The sequence below is a fragment of the Cuculus canorus genome, chromosome 2, assembly GCF_017976375.1.
Source record: "Cuculus canorus isolate bCucCan1 chromosome 2, bCucCan1.pri, whole genome shotgun sequence".
In the NCBI taxonomy this organism is placed as follows: domain Eukaryota; kingdom Metazoa; phylum Chordata; class Aves; order Cuculiformes; family Cuculidae; genus Cuculus; species Cuculus canorus.
The window spans coordinates 95,454,152-95,474,388 of record NC_071402.1 but is presented as its reverse complement, the minus strand read 5'-3'; the positions used below and the strand labels follow the sequence as shown (position 1 = coordinate 95,474,388).

Sequence of the window (20,237 nt, the reverse complement as noted above, 5' to 3'; positions counted from 1 at the left end):
AAACACAAACACTGGGCAAAACAATGCAAACAACATAAGTAAGAAATCCAACTTTTTTGTTTGTTGGTTTTTAACAAACTAGATCTGAATTCCACTGTGTCTATTGCTATGGTATTTCTCATTTAAATTTTATATTGAGAAATATTTAACCTTGATTGACTCTCATTTTTAAACTTAATCTCAGTTATGCATCTCTTGCGAGAGAAGCCTGTCTTCATTTTATATGCTCCTTGTATTCATGACTGCTGAAAGAGCTGTATCTTGTCCTTCCAACGTATCAAGTATTTTCACACTGTTTGCTTAAATGGTATCAGTAGTTCCACTTTTCATTTAAGAGTCACTGTTGTTATATACCTCTCAACTTCTTCTAGTCAATACTTAGCCTTTGGGTTCTTTTACCTTGACATTACCTTTGTGTATAGTTTTTTAAATCTCACATAATCTGGTATTTAGATTACATATTACTTAAAATTTCAATTCTTGTCCACCCACTCAGTAACTATGATAGCCACACTTGTCTCATCTCACATACTACTTCCCTTTTTCTCTTGTTCGCATCCAAGAACATTGCCATCTCGAGCATCCTGCTTGCTGCATCCATGCCACAGTGCAATTTTACCTTGGCCCCAAACCTAGTTTATTTTCTAAATCACTCAGCAATGAACCGTGATGGCTGCTCCTTTGGACCTCATTGTGCAAGGTCAGCCATTCTATTATCATCAGGAAGTTGTTCTGAATTTTAAACTTCTGCTGAAAACATGTGGGTATTCAGACAGCCACTACGATTCAGATGTTATTCATACAGCCACTACAAACATCGCTAAGGAACCTCTCCCGCTAATGACCTTCCCATCGACCCTCTTGACATCAGTATCTCAAGATCTAAGGATGCCTAATTCTGGACTAACCTTGAGATAAGCAAAGGTGTAAGGTTTTATCACTTCTACCATCTTACCTTAGCTCAGTCTCCTGATGAGCTAGGCTGACTCTGAAAGCTCATTTGACATAAAACATTTTGGTACACTTACTCCTAAAACCAAGCAGTAATTTATTGGTTACTCTTCAATACAAATGCTTCAGATTTTTTTTTTTTTAAATAAGTAGAACACTTTAGAGCTATTCAATATCACTTTATAAAGCTGAACAAATTAAACTTTGTAACGCCCAAATTTCCAGGGCAGGCAAAGCATATTGTAATAACACCACCAATAATAACAAACCCATTATTTATCAAGGGTAATCGTAACTGAGGAGGGGAAGTGCTGTCACCGGGGGAGAGGAAAAGCCCAGCCCAGCCGGGTGGCTGCAGCCCACGGAGTGGAGCCGGGTGCCAGGCAGGAGGGTGCGGGGAGATGCGGGGATGGGCAGTGGAGCGATGTGCTGGGAGATGCAGGGATGTGCGGGGCAGGAATGTGTGGGGATGTGTGGACAGGTGCAGGGATGTGCGGTGCAGGGATGTGTGGGGAGGTGCGGGGATGTGCAGGGATGTGCGGGGAGATGCGGTGCGGGGATGTGCGGGGATGTTCGGGAAGCCGAGCCGACCTGCCGGTCCAACCCTGAACCGAACCTCCGCACCTCCCCTGTATCCCCCCGAGGTCAAGTCGGAAAGGGAGTCGCCTCGGGAGAACCTGGCGCACGCCGTGCCTGCATCCCAGACGCCGCGCTCCTTCCTCGCCCCCGGGGACCCCCCAGCCCCTCTCCCTACCTTTCTCGGGGATGCGTTCGGAAGACGGAGCCGTGGTCCCCGCTCAGCCGGCTTTGTTACTACTCGGAAGAGCCGCGGATCAGCGCCGTCGCTATAGAAACTGGCTGCGCCCCGGAGCGGCGGGAGGGAGGCGGCGCCGGGCGGAGGTGTGCGCCGGGGAGACAGCCGTTCATTCAGGAATATCCTGGCCTCTGCCTCTTCCTCCGCCTTGCAGCCAGCCCTCCCGGCACCGCCCAGCCCAGCCCTGCCATGGGAAGGCGGTTCGCTGCCCTCACCTCTTCCTGTATCTCCGGGCGGGGAAGATGCTTAGGGTGCCCCTGCCCTCACCTCTCACTGCCTCCCCGGGCAGGGAAGGTGCTCAGGCTACCCCTCGCCTCATTGTTGCCAGCTCCTCGGGGAGCCTTCTCCCAATACACACGCAGGGATATGCTCACATCCACTCCGTAGTTCGCCCACTCCGAGAGCTGGGCTCCAGGGCAGAGGAGTCTGCGTCTGCACAACCTGGCAGGGGTTGACCTGGACTCCCGCCCCTGCCCCCCAGCCTTCGCAGCCCGTTTGGTCCTGAATCGTTGCCGCCCCGCACCCCACCGGACCCCAGACCAAACTTTTTTCAGCAACAGCGTTTGATTTTGTACAAGTGATTTAGCTTCACATCCTCTGGTCAAGAATTGCTTTTATTAGGGAACTTGCTCCTGGGATCCTTCTGGGCAGCAGCTCAGAGTCATTGAAGAGAGATCCAATGGCATGGTTGGGGTTTTTGTCTGCTACGGTGCATTTTGTTTGATGCAGCAGCGCTAAGGGACGAGGAGGAGTAGGGGCTGTTGTCCTGGGTGCTGTGCAGGCAGCAAATGGAAAGGGAAACCTGGATGGTGGGAAGGAAAAGGAGGAAAAGGCTGAGAATGGATCAGAGGAAAGGAGCCGGATAGGTGGGAGATACCTTTGCATCCTGATGCTTATGAGGTTCATGGTCTCCCTGGTGTTATCCTGAGTCTAGGGGATGGTGTGTTTTCCTACAGCAACAGCACATGGCATGTCATGGATGCCCATCTTCACGTCCTTCTCCCTGCTTGTATGACTGACAAAAGCTGAGGCAGTCTCTCCTTTCTTCTTCTTTTCCTCCTTATCCACTCACTGGTATTCATTTGTTGAATCTATTGTCTTCTAATTTCTTTCCCTGAAACGTTCTTATTCTCTCTCTCTCTTGATAGTAGTAAATTTGATAAAACATCCTGCGAAGCCCGAGATGGATGCGAAGCCCGAGATGGATCTCTCCTTTTCTCTTTCCCTGGTTTATATTGATTAAATTTGCTTTCCAAGTTCGCTGAACAGAAACCCAACATGAAGGGCACAACTCAGAGGCTGCATTATCCATCTCAGCTACTGCCACTGCTAAGCTACAGGGGATGACTGTTAAGTATCAGCAGTGCAAGTCACTGTGAGCTGACAAATCTGTGCCAAGAGTTGCTGGCACAATGCAGAAAGTACTCCTTAGGAAGAGCTTGCAAGAAAGACCCCCCCACAGGAGTTCTTCACAAAACAACCCGGCTTATGGCAGAACCGCTGGTAGACTTTAACGCAGCTAAATGACAATGACAGCAGAAATGAGGGAGATAGAAGGTTGAATATGAAAGACAGGGTGTCACCACATATTTATCTATCTAATTTACCTGATAAATACTAATTCTAGATTTAAAAAACAGAAATCCAGTCAGAGCATAACAGAGCTGAAATAATTTTTTTTTGTTTTAACTTATAGTGAATTTGCTTGCTCCGAGGTGGAAAGTATAACATTAGAGAAGTGGAAGATCTGCCACATGCTGGATCTTAGAATACAGAAGTTCCGCTCATTTTTCATGTACGTAAAAGAATGCTTTCCTCCTTTTAATCAAATGAAGTAACGATATTCATAATATATGTAGTTCTTAAAAAAACCCTGAAAGCTGGAGTACAATTAATATTCTAAAACCTTTTGGAAAAGTAAGGATGTTTTTTAACTTAAGATATACTTAGAAAAGGGAGAGTTTAGTAACACAAATGTTGCTAGAAGAAATGGTCATTGTTTTGACAGCAAGCAACACAATGCTGTTGCTATGGTGCCAATTCATTTTTTCTTACCAAAGGATTTCATAGCACTTTCTCCCAGGTGGAAGCACGGGAAGGGCTAGAAAAATGATAGGAAAGACTTATTTACTATCAGGTCTTCACTAATACAAAACACCTGAGTACTGACATTATTTTGTGTGTTCCCAGGGCTTTTAATCTTCAGTGCAGTTTCACATAGACTTCTAAACAAGTTTCCCTCTCTGGGCTGAAGTTAAAGAATAGCATTTTCGGAAAATGTGATTGAGACAATTGGGTGATGCCTTAAGAGACTTCCAGGCAGGCACAATCAGATGTGTTTTAGTATTGTGCAGATATCTGTGCCTTCTAGATTACTTTTCCTGTGGAGGTTGTGATATTTTACTGACAGAGATGAGCCATTTTTGTCAGTGGATATCACCTGTATCTTTAGGACAGAGCCTTAGGCAGTTCACCATTCTAGTGCTTGTAAAGTGTTTTACTGCTGTATTTAAAAAAAAAAAAAAACAAACCCACAACTTTGCTTGAAATGCTCAAAATGCATTTAATTTTAACTAGCTTAATGTCATCTGGATGCTAAATTTTGTTATAGCATTCAAGAAGTAGGGCACTAATGGCAAATGTGCCAAGCTGTTACTCGGGCTGTTTTCCGGCACGGTATTTCTATAGTCATATTGAGAGGAATGCAACATAAAAGACATTGAACTCTTGGGTTGAAGTAACAAATTAGTATTACATCAACATTACATTTGGTAAAATTTTAGCACTAAGCTATCCTGTCTCTATGTTTTGACATTTTGTCCCTATTTCTCCCAGTTTGGGTTAAGGGCAATACTTTCAAAATCTACAACTATAATGCCTTCTGGAAACGTTTCTTAAGGAACATAAACATCCTTGGGGGCAAGTGACGAAAAAAAAAGAACATTTAAAAAAATTTGTGCTGATATGACCATTGCCAGCTTCTGACTCAGCAGTGACATGTGCGTCTTTCTCAGCATGAAGGATTTTTTTCCCAGTAACTCGGTGTACTGAAGGAACATTGAACAAGTGTTAACATTCACATGGAGTGGGAGAACAGCTTTTGATGGTGTCCCCTCTTTTTTGCCATTTGTCCTCACTCCAAATACCATTCATCCCGCCAAACACTTATTCTGCTGGACTATTTGTTCCTTGCAAGCAGAGCAAAGTATCTTTAGCATAGCACTGAAAAGTCCTTCAGCTGAAGGAATGAAATACATTCTTACCACATCATATTAATACAAAAGAGAGGAGTAAGCTGTGGTAAAACTGAAGTAAAAATATTTAATGCTAATATTAGTTATCATTAGTACTATTGTTTTAGGATTGTGGTGCTGCACCAGCACCAGGCACTGTTTTCCTAAAAAAGAAAACTGTAGGTAATTTCTGTCTTGAGGAGTTTCCTTTAGAATTAAATGTCTTTCTTCAGGGCCTGGAATGCCATTAGTTACACATTTGGATAGTGGTGAACGCAGTGGGGCCTAATTTAATTGCAGCCTTTTAGATATGTGCAATATAAATTTTGAATAATGTAATAATTGTAGTAATCGTTCTGTCAGGAGACAGTGCGAAACCATTTTTCTGCATCTATAGGCTAGCAGTTCTTTTGGAGATTAGAGACTTCAGAATGTGGAAAAGGAGTTGAAATTATAATTGAAAGAAGCAATAAAATACTAAATATACTAAAATAGGGGGTGAACTCCTAGGTTCTGGCTTTGTAAAAGGAAAATATGATTTCCTTGAGGCTATCTTTCAATTATGTTTCCTCAGATATATCTTCTTTTTTTCCCCTTTTTATTTCTTTTTTCCCCTTTTTGCAGAAATGTATATTTTAACCCTTTTCTTGAGATTCCTGGATGTCCTGCAGAGTCAAAGCTACATCAGTACGAAAAGGAACTGAAGTGCCAAATGGACACAGGCCATCGCCACCCCTGCCAGCTGCTTCTCACAGGTGCCTCTTGTTGGTGGAGCCACCGCAGTAGTGGCAGTGGCTGGAAGTGGGTTTTAGGGATGAGGAATATAAAAAGTTCATTGAAGGAAGGAGGAATTGAAAGGGAGCACTGTAGTTACAAAATCCATGGTGTCCAGGCTACTTGGATTCCAGGCCTTTCTTTTTCTATACCTTTTTAAAAACACTAGTGTTGGGGAGACACTAGCATAAGGAAAATCAAGTATGTATAAATATATTTAGACTTGCAGCCAATCATTTAACAAAATGGTTATCAGAGGTTTATGAAGACTCCTAACCAAACTTATGTTGGAAGACAAAGTACTGTTGACCATTCAAAACTGTCAGGAAACAAGTATTACAACTATCTGATTGACCTTCAACATGGCCAAGCTCATGCCTGCCCTTCACATTGGTGTGCCATACTGATACCACAGCTACTCAAAACAAGGCAGTGAAGTGGCCTACTGAGAAACGGGCAATAGATGAGTTGAAGTGTAGTGCTATACTGTCACAGACATGCTTGACTGTGTTTGTATTCTCTGTGCGAGGCAGCATAGGTACATCCCAAGTGTATGCACTTACAAGCCTCCTGTGACAACAGGGCATCTCACGGAAACACATCATAGAATCATTAAAGTTGGAAGAGACCTCTAAGATCATCCAGGCCAGGTTGGATGGGGCCTTGGGCAGCCTGATCCAGTGGGACGTGTCCCTGCCTATGGCAGGGGGGTTGGAACTAGATGGTCTTTAATGTCCCTTCCAACCCAAACTATTCTCTGGTTCTGTGGTTCTATGATTCTATGAGTCTATGATCCACTCTAACTGTCAGCCAAACACCACCATGCCTACTAAACCATGTCCCAAAGTGCCACGTCTACATGGTTTTGGAATACCTCCAGGGAAGGAGGCTCCACCACTTCTCTGGGCAGCGTGTTCCAATGCTTCACCATTCTTTTGGTAAAGACACTTTTTCTAATATCTATTCTAAACCTCCCTGCCAAGAATTAAAAGGATATGTTTTTGAATTAAAAGGATACGTTTAAGATATTATTAGTCTGGAAAGGGGTAAAATGTGGCAATATACAGCATGCATACCACAATTTACTTTTGCTTACAGTAGAAGAGCCTCGGAGGTGGTGAAGCCTAGCCTAAGTAGCTGAATAAACACCCCAGTGGCCAAAGGCTTTAACACTAGAAAAGCATAACTCTGGATAGTGTATTTTGTGTTATTCACACAACCTACTGGGTTCTTAATTGAGTGTAACTGCTTAGAAAAAAAAATCCTGGCATTACCGTAGAAAGCTCAGTGGACAGCTATGTTGAACAAAAAGCTAGTGGGAAAAAAACCCAACACTACAAATACTGTAATTCCCACAGATCGGTTATTTGCTACATAGTGAATACCTTGCTCAGTTCTGTGAACTCCACTGCAAAACAAATATAGCAGATATAGAGAGCATCTGGAGAATGGCAGTGAAAATGATTAAAGGCTGAGAAATAAAATTTTGTTCTTGGAGAAACGGAAAAGATTAGACCTGTTTAGGTCTGAAGAAAGGACATAATAGAGCTTTATAAAAAATAATGAATGGCACAAAGGAGATAAATCCTGCATTTCTACTTGCCTTTTTTCATAATTTAAGAACAAGAGTTAATACAGTGGAATTTAAAAATACAGATTTGAAAGTGATGAAAGGAAATATTAGCTATCAGAGTGAAAGCATTCACTGTTACATGAGATAAAATTTAAAGAAAGGATTAGATTGTATAGAACATGTAAACGGATTGAAACCTTTATATTTCAATGCATAAGCCTGTCATTAAGCCAGAGGTAAAATGAGCAAGAGGGAAAGGAGCATTAACAGAAAGTCCTCTTTGAACAAATTATTGAATTTCTTGAACCTTCTTCTGGTGCATCTATTGCTGGTGATAAGAAGGAGTAGATATGACAACAGATGATACTGGTTCTCAACTGATATGTAGGTTCCCTTTCTCTTCCAGGAGGGACAAAAGCCCCCCACTCCTCTCCTGCTGGCACCCATTTATGCCTAAGTGAACATCCTTTCCAATTGCACAGCACTGGATGTTTCTCTTTCCACAGATCATCAAGGACTGCGTTGCTGGGGAACTGCAAGCCTTTCTTTCTAAACTCATCTGCAAATCTGGCCTTCAGGGACTCAGGTATCCAAAGACAGATCCATACGATGGGTGTAGTCCTGTATTTGTATTTTCTGTCCTGTAAGTGGTCCTGCCAAACACCAGCAGATTCCTGTCTGAAAACTTCTTGACTAGTGAACCTAGTAACCCGCTGTGCGGTTCATACTTAATCCGGCTCAGAGGTAGGTTGAATATTTGATGGTTAATCCTTCTTGAAATAGATGCAAACGTACTAGGTGAAAAACAGGTTGACTTAAGTACTGTTTCTGTTCTTTTAACACATCACAATCCCAATCCCACATCACAATGAGTCACTTTTGAAACTTTCACTTCAAGCCTTCCAGTCATTAGTCATGCAAAACTTCAAAATCTTTAAGGAGATCTTAGGATATTTTTTAAAATCTTTATTATTACATTCAGCCATAATAAATTCAATTAACCCATTTTATATTTACTTTTTTCATATAGTGGGAATTCAGTACAACAATATACGAAACATGACTGGCATAAAAAGTAGGGACTTCATACATCTTGGGAAAGATAATAATGTGACAAGACCACACATATCCCAAGATGTTCAGCCAGCTGAAAATCACTTATACTTCACACAGCTATTACTTATGTATAAACCCAAATCATACTTAAATTTGATAGCAAATTACGATGCCAGTACTGCAGAGCACTATTACAACTATTACCTTCTTACTCTCATATTAGCTACATCATCCAAACAAGCCTTGAGGCTGAAGTTATCTGTTCAGTGCACAGGAATCACAGTTTTTCCATGCTATTTGTGCATTAAACCAGCCTGAGATTGTTCAAATAGATTGACTAAGCTGTACTACTTGTTATCAGATTCAAAATGTGCCCATCTTTTCTTGCTTCCCATAAAAAAAAACCCCAATTACTGGCTCACAGCTGGAGTCCATGCAGCAATTTGGTACTAGGAATGGTTGTTCCCCTTTGCATTTCCATCCTCATCATGAAACATGATGGCAGAGCTAAAGCAAGTGCAGTAACAATTGCATTTCAGTACTCATTTGCCATCAACACTATCTATACAATGTTTTGCTCTGGGTTGTTTTTTTTTTGTTGCTGTTTTCTTTTGGTATTTTTTTAACCAAGCTGAATTTCCATTAAAATGTTCATGAACCATTACACCTCCAGCCTCTGCTCCCAATAACAGTAAGGAAAAAAAATACTAGTCTATTAGAAACTCAACTTTCTCTAGAATGTGATTCTGTGTCTACCAGAGGCATGAAATTGGTAGAATTCATATTATGTGTTATCATCTTAATTTTCTTTAGGTATACTAGTTCCCAGAGGAAATACATATTCTCTGTGATATGAAAGAGGTGGTAGGGTAATGTTAATTACATTGTGAAAGAATGTCAGAAGCCTTAATGCTTTCAGTTTATTTAATCACAAGCTGCTTCTTAAGGTTTAAAAAAAAGAACACAAGAAAACAAAAACTTTGAGATTAAAAAACTAAACCCGAAAAGCCAAAGAAAGACTCTATAGCTTTTCCCGTCAACTTCCTCTTTACTTAGAATTTATTATTTTCTTGTTCATTGGTTCACTGCACACAAAGGAGTTAATGATGCATACAGTAAGAAGGCCAGTGCAGGCAGAATAATGTTGAATAAATGTTCCTGCATTGCTAAGATCTATAAGCCACAGCAGTAATTTCAATATCTGAATCAATAAATTGTCATTAATTAATGTATACAGTCCTAAACTCAGTTTTGTGTTATAGTAAATGTAACATTTTTTAAATTAAAAAATCCTTAAATTGTCTCATACTATAAGTCAATTGGAGACCCAAATAGAAAAGTGAACATGGAACAAAATTTTTGAAGAGAAGCAGTAATTCTGGGATATAAGTGAATTTGAGGACTAGGGAAGAGTTTCAGAAATGTAGGCTTTGGTTAGAAAATCAAACTACAGTTTTGGAATATTATTTATCTATGAAAGAATTCTACTACTAATTTGGAGTTTTCCTTTACTCCACTATTTATCATTTCAAGATTTACCTGATAAGCACAAAACATAAAATCTTTCTTACTTTTATAATCAGTAGAAGTCTATTAAGGTTATTTTAGGTTTCCACTCTTCTGCTGCTTACAGAAAGAGTATGGTTTAGACCACAGAGAAGCTTTACTTTTCAATTCATCTGTAATAATTATGGTGTATTTAGAATACAACCATTTTCATTACATGATGCCTCATCTTAAAACATAACTTGGCATCTGATATGTCACATAGTTTTCATGCGACTGGTTGAACAGACAAGGCTATTTTATACAACTTCATGGCACTTTAAGCTTAGGTGTGATGCGTTAGCTTTTGATTACTGGACTGATTCAGAAGTTTCAGGGAATATTTTAGTCATTGGTGGGAAAAACTTCATTGAAGTTTATGAAAACTCTGTGGAAGGATGCCCGAAGGGTAAAGAATGGTGATACAGACCCCCACAGAGTTTTACACTGAGGAGTGAAAGAGCACATGATTTAGAAGTGCCTACAACTTTAATTCTCTCTGCCTGTAGTCACATTGATTTTGTCCATACTGGGAAAGACTGTGGTGAGCTGCTAGCATATGTCCTACCCAGCTGTATCTGGTAACTCACTGGGCTCTCAGCAAACAATACATTTCCCTACATTTGAAGCAGGGAGAGGTAGCATTTGCAATGCACTTACTAAACTTGTGTTGATCAAAGAGCTAGTCGATGACAGATAAATATGCTAGGGTCAATACAGTACTCATTTTATTTTGACCCTATAACCCAGTTCTGTTCAAAATACTGGTATCTTGAAAGAGAAAGAAAAGAAAGGAGTAAGAAACGGGAGGAGAGACAAAAATTAGAAGGAGTATACAAAGCTGCTGGCACAGACGAAAAGTGTGGAGCCTCACAGTGCAACAGAAATCCAACATGAAGGAGAGAGAGAAAAACATAGCTTAAGCAATGTGGGAATGGATCAACAGAGACATTGGTGTAAAGACATGAGAAAAGCAAAAGAACTGGGTAGCAGCCTGATAAGAGAAGCCCGACTGGGTGAAAAAAACAGAGAATGTTAGTGTGGACTAAGATTTTGGGAAAAGTTGTGGTTTGTGGCATGAAAATACCAGCTCTAAGGAGTGTGAGATGATTTTAGAATGGGGAAAATGGGATACTGTGTATGGAAAGCAGAAAGAAATTACAAACATGCAGGATGTATGAGGGGAATGAGGGCTACTAGCATCTAAAAGCAGAGGGATACCTGTGGGGAGACAAGCAGATGTGAAAAGCCTTGTCTACCTCAGATGCCACAAGGTGAATGGCTCCTGAAAACAGCCACAGTGGTTGTAGTGAAAATGTCACTTTCTGAGTTTGAGGATTACCACAGATTAGTACGGGATAGATGTTATGATAGCTGTACCTGATGATACTTTATCAAGAGTTTCCTCAAGCTATGTGGAAGACAAGTTGAGAAGGATGTCAGGGCCTGTCCAAAATGAATATTCAGTGCAGTTGCACTCAAGTCCCACGTTTTAGCTCTTGGAGGGGTATCTGTGTCTCTGAGTAAGGACCCTAGGACACTGATATGAAGTGTGAGTACGCTGGAACACAATTGAAAACACCCACCATTATTAGCTTTGATTTTTGCCTTTTTAACACAAGAAAACTTGAAAACCAATATATTATGATACGTATTTGGGCAATATGTCATAGATGCAACCATTTTTTTCCACTTGTGTTTCCATGACTTTTGCCACCAAGTCTCCACTTTTTGAAAAATGTATAGTAAAACTGCTGCTTAATTGAAAGGAAGAAAACACAAGCGTTACACAAAGTACTTTAACACTTAAAGGGTTATTGAATTCTATTTTTCCTTTTAAGGCACTCTCATCCCAGATAGGCTTATGTATTCCTAGCTATTGCTCAAATGCTAAATATCATGCTGTTATTAGTGTGGTACTTGCACAAATAACAAAAATAGAAATGCAATTTCTATTACATCCATATTATCCTCTGTGACAGGTGAAATAGTATTTATATGCTTGTAATTATGAAATATCACATCTGCTATGTATTTTTGCATGTCCTTAATTTTCTGAAGACAATCAAGTCACTGGATAGATGTAGCAAAGTGAGCCTCGACTTAAATGAAGGAGGTTTTTTAACAAAGTAGGAATAAATCCTGACTCCTTTATACGTATGTATTTAAAGTATCAGTCTACCAGGCTTATAAAGGGCTATAAGCTATTAATATAGAATACTGTAAATCTGGAAACCCGATTCAGTATCATTTAAAGAGAATTTCCACACTGTGGTAAGAAAGGAAGAAATTGCTTTCAGGTTGTTCATTTTTACATTTTAAAGGACAGTTCTTCTCTTTGTGAGCAGCTTGGAGATTCGAGATACTGGAGCCCCAGAGGAGATTAATTGACAACATGCAGGTGAATGGGTCAATTAATCACAGTGTTTTCACAGCTTTATCACTTTGACAGAGTAATAAAGAAGTTCATCGTATCCTGTAGACACTTTGGCCTTGCTACAAACATGAAGTCATCACACTTGAAAGATTTTCTGTGGTCATTATTAGTATATAATATAGTTACAATGACAGTTCTCTGCTGCGATGGGTAATCAAAACTAGTATTTTTTCTCTGTTTTCTCTCTATGCCTATGAACACATTAATAACAGATTTAAATATTTCAAGGGTCAGTGCACTTAACAGTAAAACTGACCTTTGAGAAAAATGTGAAAACTCTCCCTTTTCTCATGCTTCTAAAAGTTTTTATATCATACAACAGTTTGCTTACCTACTGCTAAGCCCAGGAAGCCTGATGCATAGTGAAAAGGCAATGAAATAGGGCACTACAAATCTTTTTGACAGATAATACAGTGTTTTAGACAGAAGATGTGGCAAGCGTTTTGTGGGTGTCTGTGTGGCTGTTTTTTTTTGATGAGGTGATGAAGTGGCATTTCAAGAGCATCACTGGTGAATGCTATAGAAATGCAATTGTACATACCCGTCTGTGCAGTTTTATGGCAATCATTACAAATCAGGATTATACACACACTTCCTGAGATTGCCCGTCTAAGCAGGATAACCAAAAGAGAATAGTTTGCTAATTTTCCTCTGCACACCTGCAGTATTATGGCTGCAAAAAGAAACGTGCAGCATCTATTCAAAGTATGTGTTGAAAAACAGGTCTGCTATGACAGTGAAAACTGTCAGAGTCTGGAAATGTTTCTAGCAATGTGCAGCTGGTGCAATCAACTGGAAAATGTTGTAGAAGCAGTACTGAAAATGCTATCCTTGTTTTGCCTTTGCGCAAGCAGCATTAGTCTTTGCCTGACTAGCCTCTGGTAAGGCTGCACAGCGTGTTATTGCCACCTAGAGTCAGTTCATCACAACAGAAATTCTGCTTGTCTTTTTCCCTCCACTTAAAAAAAAAGGAATCCTCCAACATACCCAGACATCTCCAATCCTGTCATTTAACGTTGTTTTTTTCCACTAGAAAAAAACAGTGGTGCGTTTCCAACATGTTAGCTACGTCTGTGTGAATTCCTGGAGAATACAAGGCAACCTGTAGCCTTGAATTCATTAGGGTTTGCAGAGGGTCCACTTGCACCCAACAATCATCTTGACCTTTGATGGTGAAAGCACAGCTCTGGCCTCGTCAGCTAGACCAGCTTACTCAGGAGTGTTTAAGTGCATGCAGTGCCGTGCCAAGACTAAGCATGTGGCTGCTGGGGCGCTTTGCTGGTGGGTAATCTAGATGTAGAACCCCCCCACTCCACGGAAATTTGGATACACAGCACACGGACAGGAAGAAAGTGAAATGTGGAAACGAAAACTGTTAAAACCTCTGGAAAATGAAATCCTGCTGAAGATTCAACAGCCGATGCAGAGTCACAATTCTTCTTTTGTGTAGGTGGAGTATCCACTTCTACAGTGGTCAACAAAGTACTTACTTCTGAAACAAAATTCAGTTTATCCACTTCTATATTGTTTTCACATTTTATACCCAGAATAACTGAAAACCGTAAATTGAACAGATTTTAGACTAAGATCCCACTATTGTTCTCTGCTCTCTCTCACATAAATTTTTAATAAAAAATTAGAAATTATTTAAGCTCAAATATCATCTTGGGGAAACCTAGAGCAACTACAACTAGCAGAATCTTCTGAAAAGAAAGGAAAAAAAAATATCTGTCAAAGTGCAACCATTCCTAAGGCACAGAATAAAGGAGAGTCAAGGAGATAAGAGATGCTGAGACTCTTTTCACTGACTGCCTGCTCCCTCTCACCTCCCATCTCCACCAGATAAAGACCTCCAGACACAAGCTTTTGTAACCTATAGTTGCTTGACCAGACATTTCGCAAACATAACTACTTGATTCAAAACTTTCAAAAGGCAAAATATAAGGACATATAAGTAATGAGGGTGAAGTGGTGGTTGGAAAAGTTAGGAAGTCATTTCAGGAAAAATACAGATCTTCCAAACACATGGAAAAAATGTTTCAGATCTGCATTTAGTAACTGTTGATGAAAGGAGAAAACCAAGGGCTTCCGAAAAATATCAGTTCAATCAGTTTCTTCTGGCTGAATATGCTTTTCATAGTGGATCAAGAATTCTGCTAGAACAGATTTCCCTCTAGGAGCACTTGTTTCTGACATTTATCATTCAGAGATATCAAGAATAATTTATAACATAAACATTCTGCTTTGACTGTCAGTAGGAAATGTCTCAGTCTCCGTGACATATATAGCTATGCACTGAAATGTGTGAGGTATTTTAAAATTCATATAATTCTACTTTTTTTTTTTTGCTGAGGGAAGTTGCCATTTTGGTTGGCCGCTTTAGATAGCTAGGAGACAAGTGCTCTGTTCTGTCTTAGAAATGTGGGCAGACTTCCCGTGAATTGTTATTCCCCACCTTCACATAAGAAAATCACTCATACTGACCAGCTAACAGTTGCTCTGTCTTTGGATGAATAGGAATAAAAACCTCTTCCTAAAAAATCAGTATTGCTTTCTCCCTTTATTCCTCCCAAAGCTGCCCAGTTCCTTTCTGAAAATGAGCAAACTAGATTTTTATCTTCAGATACAGTTTACACAATACTCCATAGGTAGAGATCAACACAAACAAATGACACATTCACTGTGTGTTTGGTTGGCTTTGACATTTTGAAAACTCATGCAACACTGATTTCTCTTCTGCTTTTGGAATACAAAGACTAAACTGTAATACCCGGACTGATTCAGAGGGTGAGGAGGGAACACAGTGAGCTTTTCAGTAATTCCTCCTAGCCATACACGGTGACAGATTGCAGCTTTTATTTCACCAATCTGTTTTTACTAGTCTTCTTAAGGCCAGCATGGAGAGTTTTGAAGAGATGATTTTTCCCTGACATAATTGGCACAATTCTTTGAGCTAACTAAGACTCCTATGGAAGAAACAGAGTGCTTGTCTTGGGCATGAACACCATGAGAGAAACCAATGAGACTGAGATTAGTTAAATGAGGTGCTTTACAGTAAGAGCACAGTGGCCCACAAACATGGTAAAGCCATTTCAGTCTTAATTGGAAAGAAGCTTAAGTCTTATGAGAAATGTACTTCTCAGAAGGGCAGAACTGTAGGCATAGCTGGTGGTGGAAACCACTCAACTTGAATTCTGCAGCGAAAGCTGCCAGACCAAACTATTGGAAGACCTGGAGTTTTCCAAATTAAATAATACTGTAGGTAGAAAACCCAGATGCCATCCTTTGCAGGCTGCTAAAGCAAAAAAACCCCAAAACATATATTGCAGCAGTTTGCAAAAGTTTGAATAAAAGTAAACAAAAATAATTTCTTCCAGTCTACTTTATAAGCCTTCATTACGGAAACAGGGAAGCCATAGAGCGGTTATTTGCTGACTAGCTTGCTCAGAAAGATTGACCTTCATCTCAGGTGTGCTCCCTAGAGTGTGTTTAATCTACCTCATAGGAAACATTGAAGCAGCATCTGTTCTTTTTCAAAAACACATGCACAAGTAAACCAAAGCTGAAAACAGTATAAAATGTAGATCTTGTTATATTTTAAATAGTCCTAGGGAGAAGTTACTAACAAATGTTTGTATTTAAATCTTGAAAGTCTCTGAGAAACAAATAGTCGCATAAAGCAATAAGACTTTTTAGCTATTGAGAAGCTCAGCATCAGTAAGAGCAGCAACCTATGCTCCTTCAAGTCTCAAGATACAGGACGGGAAGGGCTAATGTGGGAAATGGACAGAGTGAGAAGGGATTTAATTTATAAAATGTTGGAGGGGAGAAAGAGGATAAGTGCAGCTTTGAAAGATCTGGAACTGAATGTGCAAAACAAAGCCTTCAGTATCTGGACCATATTTATGCAAGCCCTCCTGCTACATCCTCACCATGCAATCACTCCTTCCCAGAGAATACCATCAAGTCTAAGTAATAGCCACTCCTTTCTGAGCTCCATTAGCTTCTCAGGCTGTTAGTGAGGCAGAGTTGTGTAGAAACAAAACACAATCCTCATACTAGTAGCTATCTGCTGGATGTTAATGTGATTTAAAATTGTGTTGCTATAAACTTGAGTGTTTTCTTAATACAATAATACTTTGCGTCTGTCTCTGTAAACATACACAAGACCATCCAGCATTCTTAATAACTTTTTAATCCATTTGGCAATTTCAACTAAGATTAACAGAGGAAGAGTGGTCTCAAAAATATTAAATTCTTCCCAGTTTTGTGGAAATAATTGGCTAAGAAAGGGAAAAATAATGCATTAATGCTCCTCATGGAAGGGAAGAGGTAGAAGCTCATCCTTTATTAAATGGTTGATTATCTGACTGAGCAGGAGCTGTTAGTCATGATTCTTATGGGACTACTTGCCGTTTATTACCAGCTCCTCCTAGGACATGCAGGCATCGCTGTAAGCAGAGCTAAATCAAATCTCCAGGACAAGTGCAAAACTGGCACCAAGTGCAAAGCCAGCTTCTTTCTGGCTCTGTAGTGGTAATTTGCACTGTGGTTATCAGAGGACATGACCAAGGTAACAATGATGAATTTTGATTACAGTGGATTAATCTTTGTTTAGTCTCTTTACAGGAAACACAAGAGACCGAAAGAATAGGCTTACGGGGCTTTTGTAAACCTTCTCCAATGCCTTCTGCAAGATAGGAGTTTGTGAAAAGCAGAGGAAAGGAGGTCTAAAGACAAGCAAATTGGCTGAAATGATAGCAAGGCTCTCCTGGTGCTCTCTTGGCAGATCTTGCTGCTTGTCAGGTTAGACTGTGATAGCTTAGGAGGTTTCTGACCTCAGTTGGTCCCCTATTCAATTAAATGTGATAGGAGATTCCTTGGCTATGGCAGTCCACATCCTGCTGAATTGAGTTAAACACAGTCACCTCAATTAATGTCAATCTGGTGCCTGTGGTATGGGCACACTGCTATTTCTGACAAGTCAGTGATAGGACAATATCAGGTCACAATGGGTAAGCAACTTGGACCAGTAGTTTCTCAGTTTGAACCCCAAGAGCTTGAGGGTCAGGGCCCTTAGGAAAAATGTCAATTTAATATCTTCATATATTTGTCACTCCTTCCTCTTTTAAAAGGTCACCAAGTTGTTTCTGCCCGGTCTGACGTCTAGTTCCATTACACTTAGAAGAGCTATATTTGTCACAGCTCTAGCAAAGACTTTCTTTTTTTTTATTTCTTCATTTCTCACTGCTTACTCTCCCACCACGTGTCACCTGTTTCCTCAGCCTCCCCCTCAAGAAACAGTGGTTCCTCTTTCCATCTCTTGTGTGCATCATCATAGTTACTAAATGTTTTGCTGACAACAGCTTGTTTGCAGATCTCTTGGCTAAAGGAAAGAGGGAGGCCATGAAGCTGAAGTCTGGGAGAGATCGGGATCCCACTATTTTGAAGAAGGTGGTTCCCAGGGACTTGATGGGAACTCAGATGAGTGTGCTTCCTTGCCTAGTTGTCCTGGTCCCTTATCTCCAGGCAGAGTGCTTTCTGTCCTAGGCTACCTCCCAGGCTACCTCCCATGAAGCCACTGTTCCAGTGGTGGTTACACAACTGGTACTTCACAGTCCTTACGTGGAGTTGCTGCTCTCTATTTTGTCATTGCCTCCTGGTCATTTTGTCTTCCATGACTGTGGAGTTCTCAGGTCTTCGCTTTGAAGGCTAAGGGAGAATGAAGGGCCAACCATCAATATATAGAAGTGCAAGCAAAAAGACTGAACATACTTCAGCCCTAACAGTGCTTCTAGTATAAGATATCTCGTTTCCAAAGTCTACATTCCTGACTTCTGAGGAACGTCCCTGTTAGGGCTGTTGAACTGTAACATTTGTAAAATGTCTTTCCAATCTTAAAAAAGGGAAGATCCAAAGCATATCTGAGGGCAAAGCAATGTAACAGTATATAGTCAGCAACAGCTATTTCTTTCAGCATCCATTACACTGTGCTTTTTCTCCTCACTTCCCCCTCTCTGGAATTGAGTGACAAGAAGTAAGAAAGACCAAAGAGTCAGCGTGAGACCACAGCAGGTCAGAACAGGTGCTGCTCAGGAGTACCCTGAGCTGGATAATGGTAAAGGAGATCTGCCAGAAGGGGAGTTTGCTTCTGATTAGGAGGGCTCTGATGGATTGCTGGAGAAGGAGCCATTCAGATACCTAATACAAGGAGATGGGTAAACTAAAGCAACATCTGGCTGTTTAAATGGTGAGAGGGCAAAGAGTCCTCAGTCTGCTCTACTAAGCACTATAAATCATTATCTTCTCAGTTCACAGGTAATGACTACATGCATCTGGTTGTCACGATTTAGCTAAATTTTGGCAGCTAAATACTGCAGTTCAGCTTCCAAAATCCTTTCATCCTCAACCCTGAAGGGAAAGGAGAGAGGGAAATGACAGGAAAAAGACTTATGGGTTGGAAACTAAAACTACAGTTTTAATGAAATGATAGCAATAACAATAAAATAATTAAAATAATTAAAAAGTAATAAAATATATACAAATATATGATAATGTGCTGCCACCTCACCACCCGATCACTGTACATCACCACAAATGCTGTAGAACAGACACGAGGGAATGGGTCCATGGCTAAGTGGGAGCTGGGCTCAGGAACTGGGTTCAGAAACACACAGATCTGGGACCAGGAATAACCAGATAGACGAGGTCCTAACTGTACATTGGCCATCACAGAAGAGAGCGAGATGTTTGTGATCTCTCCAGTTTATACCAAGTATGACGTATATGGGGTGGAATACTTTGTTGGTTAGTTCAGGGTCATCTGCTCCATTCGCCCCTCCTCGTAGGTACAGCTCCTTTTCCGCCAGCTTGAAGGTGACCTTGGTTAAGTATAAGCATTGGCCTTTCTGTGTGCCAATGCCCTGTGTTACCACTTTAGAGAAGAATGCTGTCTCCAGAACACGCAGTTGGTTTTCAGAAAATGAAGTTACAGCAACTGAGTTAATCACAAAACTGGCTCTACTTTACCTCGAACTACAGCACTGGTGCAGTTAGCCCAGCATTCTAGTTCTTGAGGCCATGACACCTGAACAAGAAGATTTGGGAGTAACAGACAGATACACTGACAGTCACTTTAGGGTTATCACTGAGCAGTCTTACCTCCAGTCTTATATAACTCCCATGCTTCTGAGATGGAGGAAGGCTTTGAGGCTCAAAGTCTTATCATGAGGAGGGCAGAAATGATCTTAAAGCTGGAGCCCACATATGCTTTTGTACTATTACTGTTCAAATCCCAGTTTTCAGGAAAATAGAGTGGTAGAAGGATACTGATGCTAGATCAAGAATACATCATGTTGTTTTGTGATACCGGAAAGGACTGCATGGTAAATAGTGAGCTGGAGGCAGTATCTGCTTGCTGGATGGTGTGGTTTATCTGGGCAGGCTCTTAGGGAAAGCTTGAGGGAGCCTTTGGACACTGTGGACAGAGTGATGCCCTGGGGAAAAGAGGGGAGGTCTTCTGGAGGCAAAACACATGCAGTCAGGTGGTAAACTGGAGGCCAGGAGCTCCATAGTAGCTTCAGCTGGAATGCCTCCAATACCGTGAGGAAGGCTGAACTGGGAGAAAGAGATGAAAAAAAGAAGTCAACTAGTGGCTAGGAAATGGCTGAAGATAAAGGATTTGAACTTGTTAGAAAATGGGAAAACTTTCAGAACATATGTAGTAAGATTCAGGTAAACTAAAATGAAACCAGTGATGGCACTTAACAAGATGTTAGGAAATTTTTTAGCTCGAAGAAAGGGAGAAGCTGAAGAACGCTAAAACATTATTCAAGATTGCACATATTAAAAGAA

General features: G+C 40.6%; 1 protein-coding gene across 2 annotated transcripts in view; it reads right to left on the bottom strand.

The window, feature by feature from the left end:
- RNF182 (ring finger protein 182) overlaps positions 1-1,782 on the bottom strand; it is a 37,378-nt gene extending 35,596 nt beyond the window's left edge. For both annotated transcript variants that reach the window (XM_054060724.1, XM_054060725.1), the window contains exon 1: positions 1,706-1,782. The gene's annotated coding sequence lies outside the window, so the exon portion shown is untranslated. The remainder of the gene's footprint in view (positions 1-1,705) is intronic.
- Between the last annotated feature and the right edge of the window lie 18,455 nt (positions 1,783-20,237).